This window comes from Mus caroli, chromosome 9 (assembly GCF_900094665.2).
Source record: "Mus caroli chromosome 9, CAROLI_EIJ_v1.1, whole genome shotgun sequence".
Lineage (NCBI taxonomy): Eukaryota > Metazoa > Chordata > Mammalia > Rodentia > Muridae > Mus > Mus caroli.
Window position 1 is genome coordinate 116,953,480 of NC_034578.1, and position 20,032 is coordinate 116,973,511.

The 20,032-nt window shown below is 48.9% G+C and overlaps 1 long non-coding RNA gene across 1 annotated transcript in view; it reads left to right on the plus strand.

Moving 5' to 3' along the window:
* The first annotated feature begins 14 nt into the window (after positions 1–14).
* Positions 15–20,032, plus strand: part of LOC110302034 — a 27,574-nt gene continuing 7,556 nt past the window's right edge. Inside the window, exons 1-3 of the long non-coding RNA XR_002378763.1 lie at positions 15–227; positions 11,761–11,880; positions 15,850–15,945. This is a non-coding gene — a long non-coding RNA (uncharacterized LOC110302034). The remainder of the gene's footprint in view (positions 228–11,760; positions 11,881–15,849; positions 15,946–20,032) is intronic.

Genomic DNA, 20,032 nt, shown 5'->3' on the forward strand with positions numbered 1-20,032 from the left:
ACCCATCATCACCACTGAGACCACATTAGCTTTCTGCCACTGCGACAGACGTGTGAGAAGTCTGACGTGGGCCTCAGGGTGCCGGCAGGGCCAGGCTCCTTCTGGAGACAGTAAAGATGGCCCACTCCTTGTTCATACAGCAGTGTTGGCTGGAGGTCACCCTAACTGCTGAGGGCTGCCCACCCTCCTCACTCTGTTCCCCTTCCTGGTCATCAAAGACATCAAGGGTGAGTCCAAATACCTCCCACCAGGACTCTATCCTACCTCTATCCCTCAGGTCAACTCCTCAGGCTTTCTCTTCCACTATTCTGATGATTTTTGTCACTAGATTGGTTCACCCAGACTTCAGGCAATCTCCTCTTGAGGTACTCAGCCTTAATCATATCTGAAAATCCATTTTGCTAGTAACACATTCTGATGTCCCAAGGGTCATGTCAGGGACACATTTGCCAGGGCAGTGCTCTGTCAGCCATAGCATTACCATTGGTGGAACACAACAGAGAAGCCCTTAGTCAGCCAGTCTACTCGCAAGGCCCGGGATCAAGGATGCTCTCTTTTTGGATCTAGGCCACCTAATCTGAGACATGAAAATGTCCCCTTGGGTTATTATTAGGTCTCAAATGATAAGAGACCTTAAGATAGGAGAGGATACGTTGGCTTGTAGGAACATGGAAGTGGTTCTGGCCAGCTCAGTTAAAACTGGTAATTGCATGATTGATTTAAAATAAGAGTGGAAACACACAAAAGAAAAAAACTAAAAAAAAAAAAGAAAAAAACTAAACCAGCTACAAACACTTCTGCTTAGACCCATGAGTGCATCAGCAGCATTCAGTGTTGGTCTTTAAGCATTATCAACCAGTGTGTGTGTGTGTGTGTGTGTGCGTGTGTGTATGTGTAGCATGTATGAGTGTGCATATTTGACTGTGTGTGTGTGTGTGGCATGTATGAGTGTGCATGTATGACTGTGTGTGTGCATGTATGTCGTGTAGTATATACTACACTGTGTATCACTTAGAGTTTCCATTGCTTTAAAGTAGAACAATGATTTAGAAGCAGGCAAACTGCCATCCTCTAAACCTCCCCTCTATGCTGTCAAGATTGTAACTTTAATTTTTTCAAATCCTATTTTTAATGATGGTTCTTAAATGCTTTAACCTTCCTTGTTACCTACCACTCAGAGGTAGTGGAAAAGAAAGGATACAGAGGAAGTGGACCTGTTTAGAAAGGTTCTTTGGAGTAACTCCCATCTGTGTTGCCTAGAAATCAGCAGTTTGGTTCACAGGTCAGCAGGCAGTGGCAGCTCGATCCACTCGCAAACACTTCACGGATAGACCAGCAGTTCAGTTCAGTAAAGTTGGGTTAACAACAGCAGTGGCACAACCTAGCAGAGACAACCAGGCCTCAGCCCTGGCTTGAAGATGGACCAGGGATGAATGCGAGGAGATGTTCTCAGCTGTGCCTCTCTCAGGGAAGCAAAGATCAGCAAAGACACAAGACCCACAAGCATTACACAGCCAGCTGTACCTGCAAGTCTAGCTCTGTCGCCATCACTCCGTGGAGTCCTATTTATAACCTCCAAACATCACGTTCGTCCACGTGTCTTGTCTCAGCATGGGTTTTGCCTCAGCACGTGCATCCAATCAGCCCGAGTCCTCAGAAACTACAACAAACTGCAGCACACCACCAGGAGGTTTTTGGTGTGGTTCTCTCTATGAAGTCCTGAGAAATGCAGTTCAACCACGCAATGTAAGGCGAACCGATACATGCTCATTGTTAGCAAAGAATCCTTCACCACGTGTCCTTTCATGCGCTTGCTTTAGCAGAACATCCTGTGTTTCCTTCATTGAAATGTTCCTTCATGTGTTTACCCCAGGAAAACACCATCCAACTGACTTTCCAAAGAACACTTAAGTTTCCACTTCACAAGATGTTGAAAACTTACCCTACATTTACTCCTTCAGCAAAATGCTTTTTGATAACTCCCACTTTTCAAGTTTCTCAAAGTACTCAACTTATGTTTATCATTACCTCAACCTGGAGTGACAGACTGTGCCCAGTGTGGCTAGTCACCTGCCTCAGCCTTACACCCACCTAAGCCGGCAGGTCAGCACTGAGGGACACCTGGGTGACAGAGTATTCACTGCTATTCACACCAGAGAGCATCATGTAACTTGATGAACTTCTAAATAGCTTTTGAGGATCAACTGAGGTTAGCACACCCCTAAAGACTCTCTCAAGTCAAGAGACATATCTCCTCAGGAGAGAGACATTCTGGTTGGCTGGCTTCCTGAACCTCTGCCTCCTCATACGCCCCACTGCTGTTTGTGCAGGCTTATTTGTCTGTGGAAAACAGTTCACACAGAGACGGTTAGTGGAGCATCCAGAGAAACAAGCCCCATACTACCATTACCATGACTGGTTGAGGGCAAAGACTGGTAGACACAGCACAGGAGCTAAATACAGCAGCTGTTATTACAATGTTTCTTTTGGAAAGAAGCCATGCCAATCATTTCCATGCTATCTTAGGACTGCTTTGGGCTGTAGTGGTAGAACTGCAGTGGGGTTAAAAGGCTTTTTAAAGTCTGAAGTGCTTATTACTCAAAATAATATCCTCCCCTGGAACATGGACCACCTTGGTTTTGCATTTGCCACTAACCATCTGTGTGGCCTCAAGACAGCTGCTCCTCCTCAAGACAGCTGCTCCTCCTCAAGACAGCTCCTCCTCCTCAAGAGAGCTCCTCCTCCTCTATGTGAGGCTAAAGACACAGTGTGCACACTGCTCAGAGCCTGCACAGGGAGTGGGTGTTGATAGCAAGTCTCAGAAAATGGACAAAAGTCACCATGAAGATAGGGATGCAGTCAAAACTGGCTTCTGCCTCTGTCCCCTTCCCACCAGTACCACAGTGCTCAACTGCCATTGGATGGCTCCATGGCTCCACCTCCTCCAAGCAGAAACCAGCATCATGCCCCCACTCTCAACCCCCAGGTCCTGGTGCCCTAGGCTCCTGCTCAGCAGGTTTCTGGTGCCAGGATGTTGCTCCAGGGCTTTTTATGTAGTGTTCCCTTGTGAGCAAAGTGCAAGGAGGACTGAGGCCACAGGCTGACTCCAGCTTCAAGGAGAGGAAGCAGTTCAGGCCTTGCCAATCTGTAATAAAGGAACCCAGCGGGTCATCCCTGGGCCTTGGAAACCATCCATCCTTCAGGATGAGTGCTCCCTTTCCGGTGTGGTTGACTCTAAGGTCAGTGAGCCTTCGGCTAGAACTGCTTCTGGAGAAGAAATCACACAAAAGGAGAAGCAGCAAAGGGTGGAGGGAATGGGGTGGGAGCGAGCGAGGCTCAGCTGGTAATTCGCCAGTGTGAGAGAGACAGGAGGATCAGCAGTTTGAAATCATCTCTGACTACACAAAGAGAGAAACAAAGATGATAAAAATCATCTATACGTGATGATATGATATCCAACCTAGGATCAGCAATTAAGTCGAGAAAATCTCGCTTGCTGGCTACGTGAGACCCTCAGACCTCGCTTGTGTGGGGGCTCTTCTGATTCATTTTGATGCAGCATCTTTCCCTCTGGGTTTGCTAGACACAATACAGGAAACCATCATTGTAAAAGAATGGGTTTTTCTACGCCCTCCCTTGCTCCTGAATAATGACATAGAGACTTTTTATTTAGTATAAGCTTCTTGCAGGATAGCACAACAATGATGGCCTTAGTCTACTTTGCAGTCTACTTCCCAGCCACGTGGCCAGTTACCTGCCATCTTGGTCTCACCCTGATCTCCTCCTCCTTCCACAACCCGATAGCAACTCCCCAGAGTTCTACCCAAGACCCCCTTCCTCCTGCCGGGCTCAGAAGTCCCGCCCCTTCTTGTCCTGCCCAGCCATAGGGTGCTCAGCCCTTTACTGACCAACCAAGAGACGAGGAAGAACAATGCTCCACAAAATGCCTTTTCAAGAAATGCCCCACAATAATGACAACACTAAGTATGGACAGCAAGCAGATCTCAGGCGCTGAAATCAGCACTTGAACACACAGTAGGCCAAGTATACCCCAGCACACCAGCATGGAGGATGGGGGCGTGGCCAGGGTGGAGCTGTACCGGGGTGGGGCGTGGCCAGGGTGGAGTCTTGGCACCCACAGCAGTAGACCCCAGCTCAATATTCTGCAACCAGAACAGCGCACAGCAGCACCTGAGGTCACTCTTAGCAGAAATGTTTAACCTAAATTATCATGAAGACACGCAGCTGAATGTCAATGTCCTGAAAACAGAAGAGTCAGAAAGAGTGGCTGGAACTGGAACCCACACTTCACTGGGTAGACTAAAGCTTCATGGAAGTCGAAGATCGTTTGTAATTTTTGGCTGGGTTCTGGGCTGCGGAGATGGTTCCGTTGATAAAGTACCTCCCATGCAAGCATGAAGGCCTGGATTCAATCTCCAGTACCTTCATAAGAACCAGACCCTGAAGCACACATCTGTAACCCTAACACTGGGCACAGGGCAGAGATGGCCCACACAAGTGGATCCCCAGAGCTGATTGGCTGGCCAGCCTAGCCAATCAGTGAGCTCCAGATTTTGGAGAGAAACTGAGGAAGGTAAGCAGTGTCAACTGCTGGCTTCCACATGTAGGCACTTAAAAGCACACACACATGCACATAAAACAACAGCTAGCTTCCACATGTATGCACCTGCAAGCACACACACATGCACATAAAACTAAAGAAGATTAAGGAGCTGAAGAGGACACATGTGGTACTTCAGATTAGGACCTGGGTGGCAGTTGTTGGGAAGGGGCTGCCCTTGCTCTTGAGAGCCCAATCCAAGTATTTAGGAGCAAAGTGTCAGTGTCTACCGCTGGTTTTCAGAGGGTCTGTCTAAAACGGAGGTGGGAGGGACACAAAGCAGGAATTTTAAGCCCGGAGTTCCTTCTAGAAATTGGGAACCTGGAATCTAGACCCGGCTGCTGAGGACCCAGCCCCAAGCCCCTGACTGGTAGTCGTTGTTACAGAATAGAAGCCCCTCACTGTGCCCCAACACTGGGCACTCACCAGACATCTCCAGAATCTCCTGTGACAGATGGCCGGTGTCTGATGAACTAAACTCCTTGGGTACCACAGCCTATAATTGTATCTGTATCTGGGCTGTTATCTGCATCAGCATCTATATAGTATCAACCCATGCCCAGAAAGTGTGCCAGTCAGCCCATTCCACTCTAAGATCACGATGAGAGCATGATTTCTGGTTTCCCTGTTTGCAAAGTCATTTCCTCTGTGCAGCTGTCAGTCAGAGCCATCTCACGCTGCATGGCACCCTTCACAGCAACCTCACACTGCTTCTCTCCCCAGCAGCCCAAGAGATCCTAGCAGAGCTGGAGCATGATGGGCAAGCACACTCAGAACAGGGCATTCCCACATGCCAAGACTGGGACAGGCCCAAACTCTGAGTTCTCAGAGTTCCAAAAGAAAGAAGGTCTGTTAGGCATGCAGCTAAAGCCGCCTTAAGTGAACCCCAATGCTGTTCAGGTGTAGGACAGAGATCCATTCCAAGGAAGGTGGAACCTGTCCTTAGCTGGTATATAGACCTACTCTGTCAGAAGGAAGAAAGAGAGTCTGACAAGGACATCCTCGTGAGAGAGACTGAGAAGGGGTCCCTTCTAAGCTACTTTGCTTCTTCTGTAAACCCATCTATGTAAAGCAAGGAGTTTGCCTTGCCAATGAAGGGACCCAGAGGCCACGACAGCGCCACCCAGAGCCTGGCTTCAGCCAACACCCACCACCTCCAGAGTCTCACGAACCCCCTTTAGTCAGACACTGACCCTGAGAGCCCCTAAGGGCTCTGTGGGATCCAAGTTGGTTGTCACACCTTTCTTTTCAAATCAAAACACTCTTGGCTGTGGTGTTGTGTGCCATTCTTAAAATATCAAGCTGGCATCAAGAAGGCCACTCCATGTCTGAGCCCTCAGTCAGGGTTGCTCTGAGGGGAAGCATGGTCACAGCCAGAAGAAAGGCCACTGAAGGCAGAGGGAGGTGGAGATAGTATCTTTTATGAACACTCTTCTTGCTACCCGTGTGGGAACAAAGCTTCCCTCAGCTACCCACAATGCAGTGCCAAGAAGGAGAAAGACCTCAGGCTGTGCCAAGAGAAATCCTGCACAGGGAACAGGCAGAGGGCCTGTCACGACTTGGCATGGCGGGAGGCAGAAATGCTATTCTGGTCCCTGAAGTCTTAGGAGCTGACATCACAAAAACAGATGAGCAAAAAGCACAGGGCTGCCTCCCCCAGAGAGCCCTCCGAGGTGCACCGAAGGCATTGAGGCAGCAGGCTGTGGGATGATAGGCTTGATCGTGGTGCCACTGAAAAGGAGTCGTGGATACATGTGAGATACACTTGAGTTACAGCTCCACCTCTGCAGCCCTCGCACACCTATCATGGAATAAATAGCAGCTGGCAGGCAGTTGGAGGAGCAGGAGAAGGACTGTCAGTTACTCTGAGTCCCTACACCAGTGGTTAAAGGATTAATGAATGAAGAATGAATGAATGAATGAATGAATGAACTGACTCTGAGTGAGGAACGGTTGCCTTTACCAGATGCCTCTGTTCTAATACAATCATCTTCCAAAGACTAACACCTAAATTCAGCTACCTCCGCTGTGATGATCCACAACAGGAGAGAAACACACAGGCCATGAGTCAAATAATATATATATAAATAAATATCACATTGAAGACCCCGGGGACAGTCAGTAAAGCCCTTGCCTCAGTAAAACCTGAGGGGCGGAGTTTGAGAAAGCCAGAACACACCCGTAGTTCCAATGCTACACAATGGGAGACAGGCAGCTCTCTGGAAACTTGTGGCCCAACTAAACTGACTTAGACTGCAAAATTCCAGGCCAGTGAGAGACCCTGTCTCAAGCAAGAGGTGGAAGGAGCCTGAGGTCCAACAGCCAGAGATTGCCCTCTGACCTCCATATGTGTGCCATATGTGCAAGCACCCGTACCCCACACACTCACACACACACACACACACACACACACACACACTAAAACCCACAACTTTAGAAATCAGATTTACTCTATTTCACGTTTGGACCTTTTGTTCTGAAAAGTTAACATGAGCCTTGAAAACAGGCATGCCCGGGGGCACTGGGTGGTGACAGTCTTTCCTGGGGGACCTGAGAACTTGCAACTCCCACTAGGCCACTTTGTAAGGACCTAATGGTTGCAGGATCCAGTTACCCACCCATGTCACCCAGAACATAAGCGGTGGGTCCTTCTTCTGTCTGATCCACAAGGGTATCCGCTGGAACCCACACCCACCGCTGCTTCTGTGCTCATTCAGTAAAGTGCTTGCCTTGCACATGAAGACCCGCTTTGGGATGGCCAGCACCCGTGTAAAAGCTGAAACCCAATACTGGGAGATGGATACAGGGGGATCCCTGGGGCTCTCTGGGAAAACTGATGAGCGCCAGACTTGATGAGAAACCTCATCTCTCACAAAATAAAGTGGACAACAGTCAAGAATGACACAAGACGTCAACCTCACTCTCTCTTACACAGACACACACACACAGAAACACAGAGAGACACAGACAGACAGACATATACACAACTCACACACAGAGACACACACACACAGAGACATACACTCACAGAAACACATACACAGACACACACTCAGACATACACAGACACACTCAGAAACACACACAGACACACAGACAAAGATACAGACAGACAGACACAAACACAGACACACACACAGACATACACACCCCAGAGCAATCAGAGTGGTTTGTGTTCACACAGAACTGTAAGCAGCTCTGGACTAGCCTTTGAGTTCTATAGATCAGGAAACTGAGCCAAATGCCAGGCAGGTTTGGGGCCCAATTAAAATCCACAGTGTAGGCTGAGGGGGAGATGAGGGGTGGCTGCTTACCATGGTCGATCAGGGATGACCTCATCTCCCAGCACGTGAAAAGGGCAAGGGTGTAGGCCTTCGTGCGTTTCAACTTCAATGCGTCTCTGACTGGATGCGCAGGAAGTCGGGGATTCTGCCTCCAGCCCATGTTTGCTCTGTGGATGCACAGGAAGTTGGGGATTCTGCCACCAGCCTGTGTTTGCTCACCATCCACGGTATCAACCAGATTGACATCAGATGGTGTCTACAGTGCCCACATTGAGCCCTGGCTGGGGATTAGCAGGAAAATATCAGCTTGTGAGACTCCTCAGAGCCACTGTGAGGAGCAGCTCCCAAAGGGCCTTTTCTTGCCTAACACAAGCAGTTGTAGACAAACTGGGGCTGCTGAGGCAGGAGCTGGCTCTCCAGGTAGGCAGGAGTCAGCCCTTTAATGGTCAAACCAAGGTGCCATGAAACACAAGAAGATGCTTTCTCCATACTTTGTGGAATTCTGGAGACCGGTGATGATCAGCAAGAACACCAACCGAGTGTGCTGGTGCACGCCTATAAGCTCAGCAGCTGCTCAATTGCAGATAGAGGCAGGAAGATTGGGTGTTCAAAGCCACGCTCTGCTTACACAGTAAGTTCGAGACCAGCCTAGGCTAGAGACCCATACCCTGACCCCCCTCCAAGAGGTGGGGATTGATTGTTAAACAGCAAATTCTACTTCTTATATGAAAAACACTAAAAATGACAGTATATATCAGTTTGAGAAAAACAATTCAGTCTGGCCTACCCCCTGCCATTATTTTAGAATGACCATTTCCTCAGGTCAGGATCTGGTGACAAACCAAAGCCATGAATCTTCTCCCTGGAGAGGACATAGACATGAGGACTTATGTCTACAGTTTCAGCTCTAATCCTTTCCTTGAGGAGCCTAAGGTGGAATTCTGTTGGCCTGGCTTCCCACACCCCTCGCTCTTCTCTGGATGACACGCTTTCCACTTCAGCCTCTCACTCGAGGTTGGAGTGCACATGACCTCAAGATGAGCCAATCAGTGCCTTGCATTCCCCTAGCTAAAGGATCGGTTCGGGGACAGACACGTGATCTACCTGGGACCAATACGACTCAAGGAAAATTCTGTGAGCGCTGTATAATCTTTTGCTCCAGTCTGGAATGCCACAGCTAAGGAATTAGAAAGTGAGGATTGCCATCTTGGGATGAGTCTGTATTTAACGCAAAATAAGCAGAGCCCGGCAATGAGAGGAACCAGGTCTTCTGAGGGCTCAGGTCCTTCATTAGCACATGGGTGGGAAGATACCCAGGTGCTGATGCACTGGGAACAGCCTACCTGTAACTTTAATTTTTCAATCCCCATTTTTAATGATGGTTCTTAAATGCGATGACCTCCCTTCTAGCCCGTTACCCACTGTAGCCACCCACAGCTACACGAACTGGGTTCCTGAAGGGGAGGCTGAATGAAAGATGGCGAGAGAAATATGAGACCAAGACAAAGAAACTGATCAAGGCCCAAAGTTTACTTAAGAGTCTGAGCTTATAAAGGGGGAGGGCCCATCCACCACCATGCCAGGTTCTTGTCACCAGGCTGTTGCTTATTCATGAAGGTCTCAGGAAGACAGGTTCAGCCTCTCAGCAGGTAGCAGCATCTTGGAGAAGAGTGCTGAGGCGGCAGAGCAATAGAGCTATCTAGGGCGGAAGACTCTGTCCTAGGTGGTCTCGTTCACAGAGGTGGAACAGGTCTGAGCCAGCCTGCTCAAGGCTGGGGGAGGCTACAACCCACCAGAGGTAGTGGAAAAGAAAGGAGTCTATGGGGGAAGTGGACCTGTTTAGAAATGGTACTTTGGAGCAAATCCCATCGGTGCTGTCAGGAAGTCAGCAGTTCAGCTTACAGATCAGCAGCGGCAGCTTCATCCACTTGCAAACACTTCATGACTATACCAGCAGTCCATCGGTGGCACAGCCTAGCAGGAACATCCATCCCTCAGCGGAATCTGCAGGAGTCAACAGTAGGAGCCAGGACCATCAGGGATGACAGGAGAAGTTCTTGGCTGTGCCTCTCTCAACAAAGTGAAGATCAGCAAAGACTGGAGACCAAGAAGCATTGCAAAGGCTAGCGCTATAAGCAAGCCCCTCTCACAGTCCGTTGAGTCCTGTTTATACTCCCTCCAAACATCACATGACCTCCAAGTGTCTTGTCTCACCCTGTGTCAGCTGACATCACTCTGCCAATCAGCCGGAGTTCAAGAAAGCGGCAAGAAGCTGCCACCACACCACCAGAAGTTTAATGGTGCGTTTCTTTCTATGGAGTTCTGACAAATGGAGCTCAATGGCACAATGTAAGGCAGACCAATACATGCGTGTTGTTAGCAAAGAATTCTTCACCATGTGTCCTTTCACATGCTTGCTTTAAGAAACATCCTTTCACCTGTGTCTGCTTCAGGAAAACACTCCTTCATGTGTTTGCCCAGCAAAACACCATCCATCACAACTGACTTTCCAAAGAACCCTTAAGTTTCCACTTCTCCTGGATGCTGCTTCAAGGATGTTTGACCACAGCTCTTCAAGCGTGTCTTCCATGTGTCCTTGATACATGACATTAATTCTCTGTGTCCCACCATGCTGGGCTTAGAGGACTGTGCTCAGTGCTTTTTCTACTGGTGTGATAAAAATACCCAATATAAGGGAGGAAGGATTGTCTGGCTCATAGTTGGGAGCAGAGACCCAAGGCTGCTGGCACTCAGCTTCACTTCCTCGTCTTGCAATTCAGGAACCAGACCAGAGAATAGCACTGTTGACTTTTATGGTCGTTCTTCCCACCCCATTTAACCAAATCAAGACCACCCCTCACAGGCAAGCCCAGAAGCTGGTCTCCTAGGTGATCTAGAGCCTGTCAAGTTGGCACTAGCCATTATGAAAACACTGTATTACATGTGAGGTCAGTCTTCACTGTCATGTAATCAGACTTAAAAGCACCCATGGTATTAATGATGAACACCTTTAGGTGTCCAGAGAGAATTAACTGAGGTGGGGTGGGAGCCCCCAGGCCACGGGACAGGGCCCTGTTGAAGAAAGAGGGAGAAAGGAAGAAATTGAATTGAGTCCTGGCTCTCTCTCTCTCTCTGTCTCTCTCTCTCTGCTACTTTCTGTGAGGGTTTCACAATGGGAAAAGCCTCCTACACTTCAAGATGAATCAGGACTCAGAGAGAATGAGTAAGAACTCATGACCAGGGCCTGGGCTTAGTGATGTGGACGGAGTTCTCCACTTACTGCAGACGCTAACTGCACCCAACAGATTATTAGCAAAAACTGAAGGATCTCAAGTGCCAGGGTTATTTATAAAGAAACAGCTTCTGTGGCTTTGATAAATTTATCATGAAATGCCATGCTGAAACCCAGCCCAGCCAGAGCTCAGTACAGCTGTGATCACAACTGGAGACATGCTGAAGGTTCTGGATGTAGGAACATCAAACACCTGAGTGTGTGCATGTATGTATGAGTGCACATGTGAATGCATGCATGTTCTTACATGTGTTTGTATGTCTGTGTGTTCCAGCGTATGTTTGTGTGCACATGTATGTGCAGGTGTGTGCAAGCACGTGTATTTATGTGTTTTGCGGGTGTGTTTGGGCACATGTGTGTGCAAGCACACATGTTTACATTTTGTGCAGGTGTATATGTGTGTGCATGCATGTACATGTATGTGTGCATGGGCTCATGCAGGGATAAAAGAATCATAAACTCTTTGCAGAGCAGAGGACGCTTTGGAAATAGCCCTTCCTAGGGACTGTGAGTTAATTAAACCTCCCCTTTAAAGCCTACTTACTTACTTTTCCTCCCTACAGGCCCTGAGCATATTAGACAAGCCCACAAGACCCATCTTTGTGGGTTTATGGGATACTAGCCAGGCTGCTGGACAGACCTGCCATCCCACATACCTGGCACAAGAGGACAGAGTCTCCAAGGTCAGTTTGGGCAATGTAGTGTGATTCTGTCTCAAAAATAAAGTAAAATAAAATAAAATAAAACAAAACAAAACAAAATAAAATATGACTGGGGCTATAGCTCAGTGATAGATCAGTAGCCTAGCATTTGCAAAGTCCTGGGTTCAATGCCCAGCACTGCTAAATACACACACATGTATACATAAATGGTATGGGAGTAAAGGGAGGGTAAGAGAGATAGGGAGGGAGCGGGGTGGGGCTTCCAGCCTAGCTGGCACCAGGTGTGGGTAACAGAAAAAACAGGGAAGAACTCTCAGTTCCAGTCAGAAACCTTGATCCCAAAGACAGCTCGGCCCCATCTGCCAGCCTAGGGACTCTCCTTAAACACAGAAACTGTCGTTGATACTAAGTTAAGGGACTAGAAAGCCAGAAGTCAGTGAGGGAGGTCAAGATCTGAACAGCCTGGACCCCGCTGTGCAAGGTTGTGGTGTGTCTGAGCCCATGACAGGGACTCGGCAGACACGGGAAACCATCTCTTAGAACAGTGTCAGATGCTGCTGTGGAGAGCCGACCATCACCCAGCTCCTGAAACCCTTCCGGCTCATAGTTCTCATGAACTGCCAAGTCCTCACCACCACCGCCCACCCCTACCTCCTGGGGACCGCAGGCAGCCTGACTGCAGTCATGCAGCACAGGTCAGGTGGTCAGTCACGTGGCATGGCTCACGTGATCATTAAGCCTACTTCTCTTCGTTACAGGACACCCACCTCCCTTGGCGATCTGTAAGAGTAGATTCCTAGAGGGTTAAGGAGATGGATCAGTGAAAAACAGGGTTGTTCTGAAAGCAAGAAGACCTGAATTCGGATTCCTAGAACCGAAAAGCCATACATGGTAACACACCCCTATAATCCCAGCATTTTTACAGCAAGACTGGAGGCAGAGACAGAAGAGCGCCCTGATGCTGTCAGCCTGGCTTGCCTCACATGCATACCATGGCACATTAAACCACACTGTACACGCAAAATGCACACCAGAGACATACACGCATGCAGACTCGTCATTTTTTAAAGAGCAGACATCCCCTTTGTCTGGCAGGCCCGAAGCCTCGAAGCTTCTTCCTTAAGCCCTGTGACACTGGCTGAGGTGTGGGGCTTTCATAAAGCTCTTAGCTGAACAGTGAACAGGGACCTCCTCTCTCTGCTCGCTACTCCTCTCTCCCCAAACCTAACAACAGTGAATGTCCGGTAATGAAGGTATGTCATCCACAGCCTCAACCAGTACACAGCAGAGACCAGGTACCTGTCTGAGCATACTCAGCTTGGAGGAGAATAGTGAGCACCAGCCAAGTCAGAGGAGAACTGCAGCCAAGCAGACAAACATGGCCGGGCTCAGGCAGCCACTGGTTTCTGAGAAACAAGCAGCCGGCTTTCCTACGCTGCTCACTTGGCTTTTAAATAAGGTTTGCTTTGTGCTCATAGTCCTCAAGGCTCTCATACCATGCCTTAAAATCCACTCTGTTCCCCAGACTGTGAGGTCCACGTCGGGATGGCTCTGGCAGCCAGAGTGTCACCTTCCTTTCCTGTCTGAATCATGTGACTTTAAACTAGTCCCCTTCCCCAGCTCTGTGAAAATGAGTCTTCCTTTGCCTCTGGTGAAAGCCGATCCTCCCAGGAAAATGTATGCGATCTAGTTGAGATTTATGCTAATAGCCCTCAAGTCTCTCTGATTCAGTTTAGATCTTTTAAAACGCCTTGATTAAATTTGGATTTTCCAAAAATGTCAGAGACTTTGAATCAGGAAGTGCAAATTCGTTGCAAGTTTGCCAAGTGTGGGACGCTTCTCTTCTTTCAGTCCTCAACATCCTTTCGTGACTGAGACCCGTGGTTTACACAAATGGGTACATATTTAGCCTGATGGCTGAGGAGAAACACTTGCCAGAATTACACGCTATCTCCCTTGCTTCACAGGCTCCAGGCAGGATACCTCAGAGGTTACGTCATACTTGGGTCTCTTCAGTCCCCTGACCTCATCTGCACATGTCAGGCTGTGACTTCCAAGTAAGTAGCTCTTCCCTTAGGAAGACAAGGGCACATTGCAGCGAAATCTCTCAGAAGTGAGATGCCTGAAGCAGGCAAGCGTCAGAGCCTTCCCCACATCTCAGGGCTGATCCACCAGCATTGGAAGACAGACTGGGATTCTCCAACACCCACACTTGGCATCAACAGGTGGAGCTGACACAATGACAGCCCCCCCACCCTCCGGGAAGCCAATTTTCTGGCAGAGGATGGGGGAGGAAGCTGTAAATGGCCCAGGTTCCCTTGTCCTTTGCAATCTGACAGCAGCGACAAGCAATGCCCCAGTGGCCATGGAAACAAGCTGGAGCAGGAAGGACAAGTGTTGGAGATGTAACAGAACACCTCCACTCCCCCTACCCCCCCTTGGCAGCTGAGGAACATGCTGAGACCTGTTGGGACATTTCCTTCTGTGTCTGAGTTCTTCCTCAGCTCCAACAGCTGAGAAACCCTGCAGGGAATCTGAACAGGACCAGGAGCCAAAGCTTGACCTGGCTTTTGAATAACTTATTTTATGTTGCCAGTGTCTCAAGCCTAGGCTGGCCTCTAACTTGCCATGTAGCCAAGGATGGCTTTAATATTTGATCCTCCTGAGTCTACCTCCAGAGCACTGTTACAGGTCTGTACCCTGACTAATCTTATCCAATGCAGGGAATCAAACCCAGGTGTTCCGTGCGTGCTAAGCAAGCACTGAGTTAGTACGAGGAATCCCTGGGCTGTACTTGCCAAGTATCTGTAGGTAATAGAAAATCCCAATTGGTGGCTGAGGCACATAGATTTTGAACTTGTTGGCAAGCCAGCACGGCTGATGTGGCAGCTCAAGAGTCCATTGCAGAGTACCTCAGCATTGCAGGAAGCTTCTCGTAGATTCCCTGCACCCCAGATCCTTTCACTGGGCTTGTCATGGGTAGAATCATCAAAGAATCAGAATGGCTTCCCAAGGATTCCTCACAAAGCTGACATGAGGGACTGGGATGTGGCTACGTTGGTAGACTGCTTGCCTACCATACACAGAACACCTGGGTTTGATCCCTTGCATGGAGTAAAATCAGGTATGATGGCTCAAGTCTGTCAACCAGCATCTGAGAGATGAGGTTGAGGATTGGGGGAGGGGAGGCTCAAAGTCATCCTTAGCTAGGTAGAAAGTTGGGAGCCATTCTGGGCTACATGAGACCCTGTCTTTAAAAAGGAGGGAGGGAGGATCTTAAGTCTGAGGCCAGTCTGATTTACACAGTAAAATCCTCTCTCTCTCTCTCTCTCTCTCTCTCTCTCTCTCTCTCTCTCTCTCTCTCTCTCNCACACACACACACACACACACACACACACACACACATACACACACAAAGTTGCAAGGCCTCTTCCCACCCCTCCCCCAACTCTGAAGCAACCACCACATGACTTCTTTTTTTATCCTTAATGTTTTATTACATTTACTTACTGTAAGGAGGACCACGGGTAAACCAAGGCCCATACCTGGAGATCAGGAACAGCTTAAAAGAGCTGGTTCTCCCTCTCCACCATGTGTGTCTGGGGATTGAACCAGTGCTGTCAGGCCTGGTGGCCAGGCCTTTACCCAGTGGCCCCGTTGTGTGGATTCTATCTCAGAGGTTGAGCTTTCATGTTTTAGGACTTCAAAGAATTAGAAACAAAATGTCATCCCCCTCGGCATTCTGCCCCAGCACCAGCAACCTGTTGCCTGTCGCTGATAAACCACAGTTTGCAGATCCGTTCATCTACTGAGAGGCATCTGTACCTCAGGCTGCTCTTGTGTTTTGCTCATTGCTTTCCAACACTCTTGGTTAAATCCCAATTAGAACCTCAGGGCAGATAGACCTGAGTCATGGGGCACAGAGATATTCAACTTCCTATGTAATTGCAGGATCATTTTGTAGAGTGGCTTTGCATTTCTCACTCCCAGAGGCAGTATGCAGATGTCCAGCTGCTTACATGAGGAGGGAAGAGCTGAGAGTAGCCCAGGTCCACTTCTGGACCTGGAGGGCCCAGGCCTGGCCAGGTGAGTAAATGGAACTCCAGCCTGGATGTGAACCACACTGGGGGTTGGGGGAGTCTATGGGGTACCACCCAAGTTCTGGGTAGGAGTATTAGGGTGCCACAATTACCTTTAGACACAACTTGACTTTTACAGTCAACTTGACACAAACCAGAGTCATCTGGGGAGAGGGAGCCTCAGTTAAAGAAACTGTTTCCACTGGATTGTCTGTGGGGCATCTTCTTGATTAATGACTGGTGTGGGAGGGTCCTGACCTTTGTGGGCAGTGCCATCTCTAGGCAGAGAGTCCTGGGCTATATAAGAAAGCTATCTGAGCAGGAGCCCAGGGGTAGGGGAATCCAGTAAGCATTCCTCTGTGGTTCCTGCTTCAAGCTCCTGCCTTGAGTGTCTACCTTGTTTTCACTCAGTGATGGACTGTAAACCTGTCCATCTTAGCTTAGTTATCCTACAAAAATAAACCCTCTCCTCCCCAAGTTGCTTTGGGTCATGGAGTTTATCATGGAAACAAAAAGCAAACTAGGATGCCCTCCCTGGACCTTGAATGCCAAGCATTGGCAAGATCAGCAGGTAGAGCCTCAGAGCCCACAGAGCAGCAGAGCAGAGCAGTGCAGAGCATGATGGGAACATTCACCTCTGGAGAGGGCAGGCTCAGCGCTGGACTCTCTTGCAGCGCTGGACTCTCTTGCAGCACTGGACTCTCTTGCAGGCCTCCAGGCTCACTGAGTACCTGTGGCTCCTCAGCTCTACTCACCATGCCCCAAACCTCTTTTCCTGCCCATGGGCTTTGCTTTCTCCAGCTTCTCATTCCTATATAACCCTACCACCTCAGACATACTTTCTCTTTTAGTTCTCTTGGCTCTGCTCTCATGGTCCTCTGTTCTTGGGCCCCTCTCTCTCTTCGTCCACTTGCACCCCCTTGGTCCTCCACATTTACTCTCTGCCACTGCCCCCCCCCTCCCCATGGCCCAGTTCAGTCTACTGGTCATGCTAATCTACTACTCTCTCTCCCTGTTCTGGACTCTTCCCGGTGCCTCTGGCTGTGCTTTCCCTTATATCTACAATAAAACCTCCCCCTTAACCATACCTTGGAAAGGTTATGTCCTTATTTCAGGCAACTATGCCCTTGTATTAAGTACTTTACCTACTAGGCTGCCTTCCAAGTCCTTAGGATAAATCTAGACAGACTGGAGAGGTGCCTCAGTGGTTAATAATGTACACTGCCCTTGTGGAGGACCCAAGTTCAGTTCCCAGCATTCACACTGGGTATCTCACAACCACCTGTAACCCCAGTTTTTTTTTTAAATTCAGGTACTGCATCCATATGCACAAACCCACACACATATATGCACTATTTTAGAAGCCTTTAGAATATATCTAAACCATAACAAGCCCTCAATAAAGTATGAGCCTGAATATGTAATTTATACATGCATGTACATAAATAATATATACATATATCTGTGAATACAAAATATATGCATGTAAGTATAATATGATGTGAAATTGATACATGTACATACATAAACGTAATATACACATATATCTATGAATAAAATATATGCATGTAAGTATATGGGCAATACTATGTGTACATATATAAACAAATGTACATGTACAACATAGCATGTAGAAAGGAGAAACAGGATGAGCACTAGGAGATGAAGGGCTGACTGCAGCTAACGGATACTTGGGTCATGGAAGACAATAGTGAGCTAATGCTTTTCTAGTTTTAGCTCTGTGATGGAGTCTTCGTTTTCCGGTGGTGGATAAGTACATAAACGTAGAATGGATACTAGACATATGGGATGTGGCATTCTACACTTCTAGCATGGCCACCTAGTTTTAGAGAAAGTCACTGAGGTGTGGACCTGGCTAACCTTGCTGTGTGACGTCTTCTATTTATCAGTTCTTAACAAATCTTAGCTTTAAAGAAATGCAAAGAAAAATACAATATGACCCCAAGAGTGCCAGACAGCTTGCCTGCTGTAGCGGCAACTCAACTGGTTTTGCATCTGGAGACCCACAGAGACACCACTACATTATACAGGAGGAAATCCACAATCCCAATGTCTTGCCCCAGGCCCAGAGCCACTAAGGGACAAAGCAGTGATTGACACTTCCTGGTGGTGGCTGCAGAGCCTGGCTTTTCTGTGTTCAGGCGAACTTGCTGAGGGAATTATCAGCAAGATGACACTGCCACCTGGTGGGGACTCTGCCACACAGCCCAGGGCTTCCTCTGGGGACAACCACACAATGATGTCCAGAGAACCAAGGACCACCACAGGCCAGACACACCCATAGAATATTCCCTGGAAACCTGGTCCCAGAGAGCTCATGATTCTAAAGTGAGGGCGTCCTCTTCAAAGAGAAGAAACTTGAGGTCAGTGTTTGCAAAGAGTTGTACACGTCACGAGTACGTCAGCGTGTAGCTGTTCGCCAGACCCATCAGCTCTTGTGTAGGACATGGAGATGAGACACGGGATAGGCGCATGCTGAGGAGGAGGATGGAATAGAGGAACTTGAAATATAGAGCCTGTACTAATTACTCTCCTCACCGCCGTGACAAACGCCTGGCAAAAGCTTACAAAGAGGGTGTGTTTGGGCTCATGGTTTGAGCTTAGTCTACCATGGAAGAGGGAGGCATGGAGGTGGGGCTGTGAGGTACAGAGTCATACTGTTTCTATAGTCAGGAAGCAGAGAGGTGGATGTTGGCATCCCACCAGCTCCTGCTTTTTATCCAGACCCTAGCCCATGGGAGGTGCCACCCACATACAGGGTGGATCTTCCTCAGCTAAGCAGCCTCATCAGGCATATCTCCTAAGTGATTCCAAATGTAGTCCATCAGATAATGAGGAGAAACTAGCTCAGGGCACTGAAGTGACTGACAGCCCCTCTCTCATGTTGTCATCTCTGACTCTTCTACACCAACTCCCCAACTTGGGATAATATGGGAGAGAGACTCTAAGGACGACCATGACCCTTTAGGTCCTGCCAATATGCTCAGACTCGTATCTCCCCTGCCCAGCTCACACCTAGGACAGTGCCACATTGGGGGTACACACCTGCTTACCTCACACCCAGCCACACTTGGGGTTTACACCTGCCCAGCTCACACCTAGGACAGTGTCTCACTGGGGGTTCACACCTGCCCAGCTCACACCTAGGACTGTGCCACAGTGGGAGTTCACACCTGCCCACCTCTCACCCAGCCAAACTGGGGGTACACACCTGCCCACTCACACCTAGGACTGTGCCACCCTGGGGGTATGCACCTGCTCACCTCACATCCAGACACACTGGGTGTGCACACCTGCTCACCTCACACCCAGCCACACTGGGGGTGCACACCTGCCTACCTCACACCTAGAACAGTGCCACACTAGGGGTTCACACCTGCTCACCTCACATCCAGGCACACTGGGGGTACATACCTGCCCACCTCACACCTAACACAGTGCCACACTGGGTGTTCACACTTCCTCATCTCACACCTAGGACAGTGCCACACTGGGGGTTCACACCTGCTCACCTCACACCCAGACACACTGGGGGTACACACCTGCCTACCTCACACCTAGGACAGTGTCACAATGGGGGTTCACACCTGCTCACCTCACACCCAGCCACACTGGGGGTGCACACCTGCCTACCTCACACCTAGGACAGTGTCTCACTGGGGGTTCACAGTCACTTGGTTTTCACCTCACGATACTTTACCCTCTACTTATCCCTGTGGTACATGCTACAAAGAAACTTTGCATTCATTCCCTGTACAAACAGCGTCTCTGGGGCACAGCCTGCAGATTGCCACTTGAATAGTACCTCATCGGGTTGTACAACTGAACAAATCATCTACTGCTTCATTCCATCCACGTGAATGCAGGTGGACCTGGCCTCCAGGACAAAGTTGGCAAGATGGTGCACTTTAAATTGCATACAACTAAGCGGTTTTCTACCTGCAAGAGATGAAGGTGAGCCGGGCGTGGTGGCGCACGCCTTTAATCCCAGCACTCGGGAGGCAGAGGCAGGCGGATTTCTGAGTTCGAGGCCAGTCTGGTCTACAAAGTGAGTTCCAGGACAGCCAGAGCTA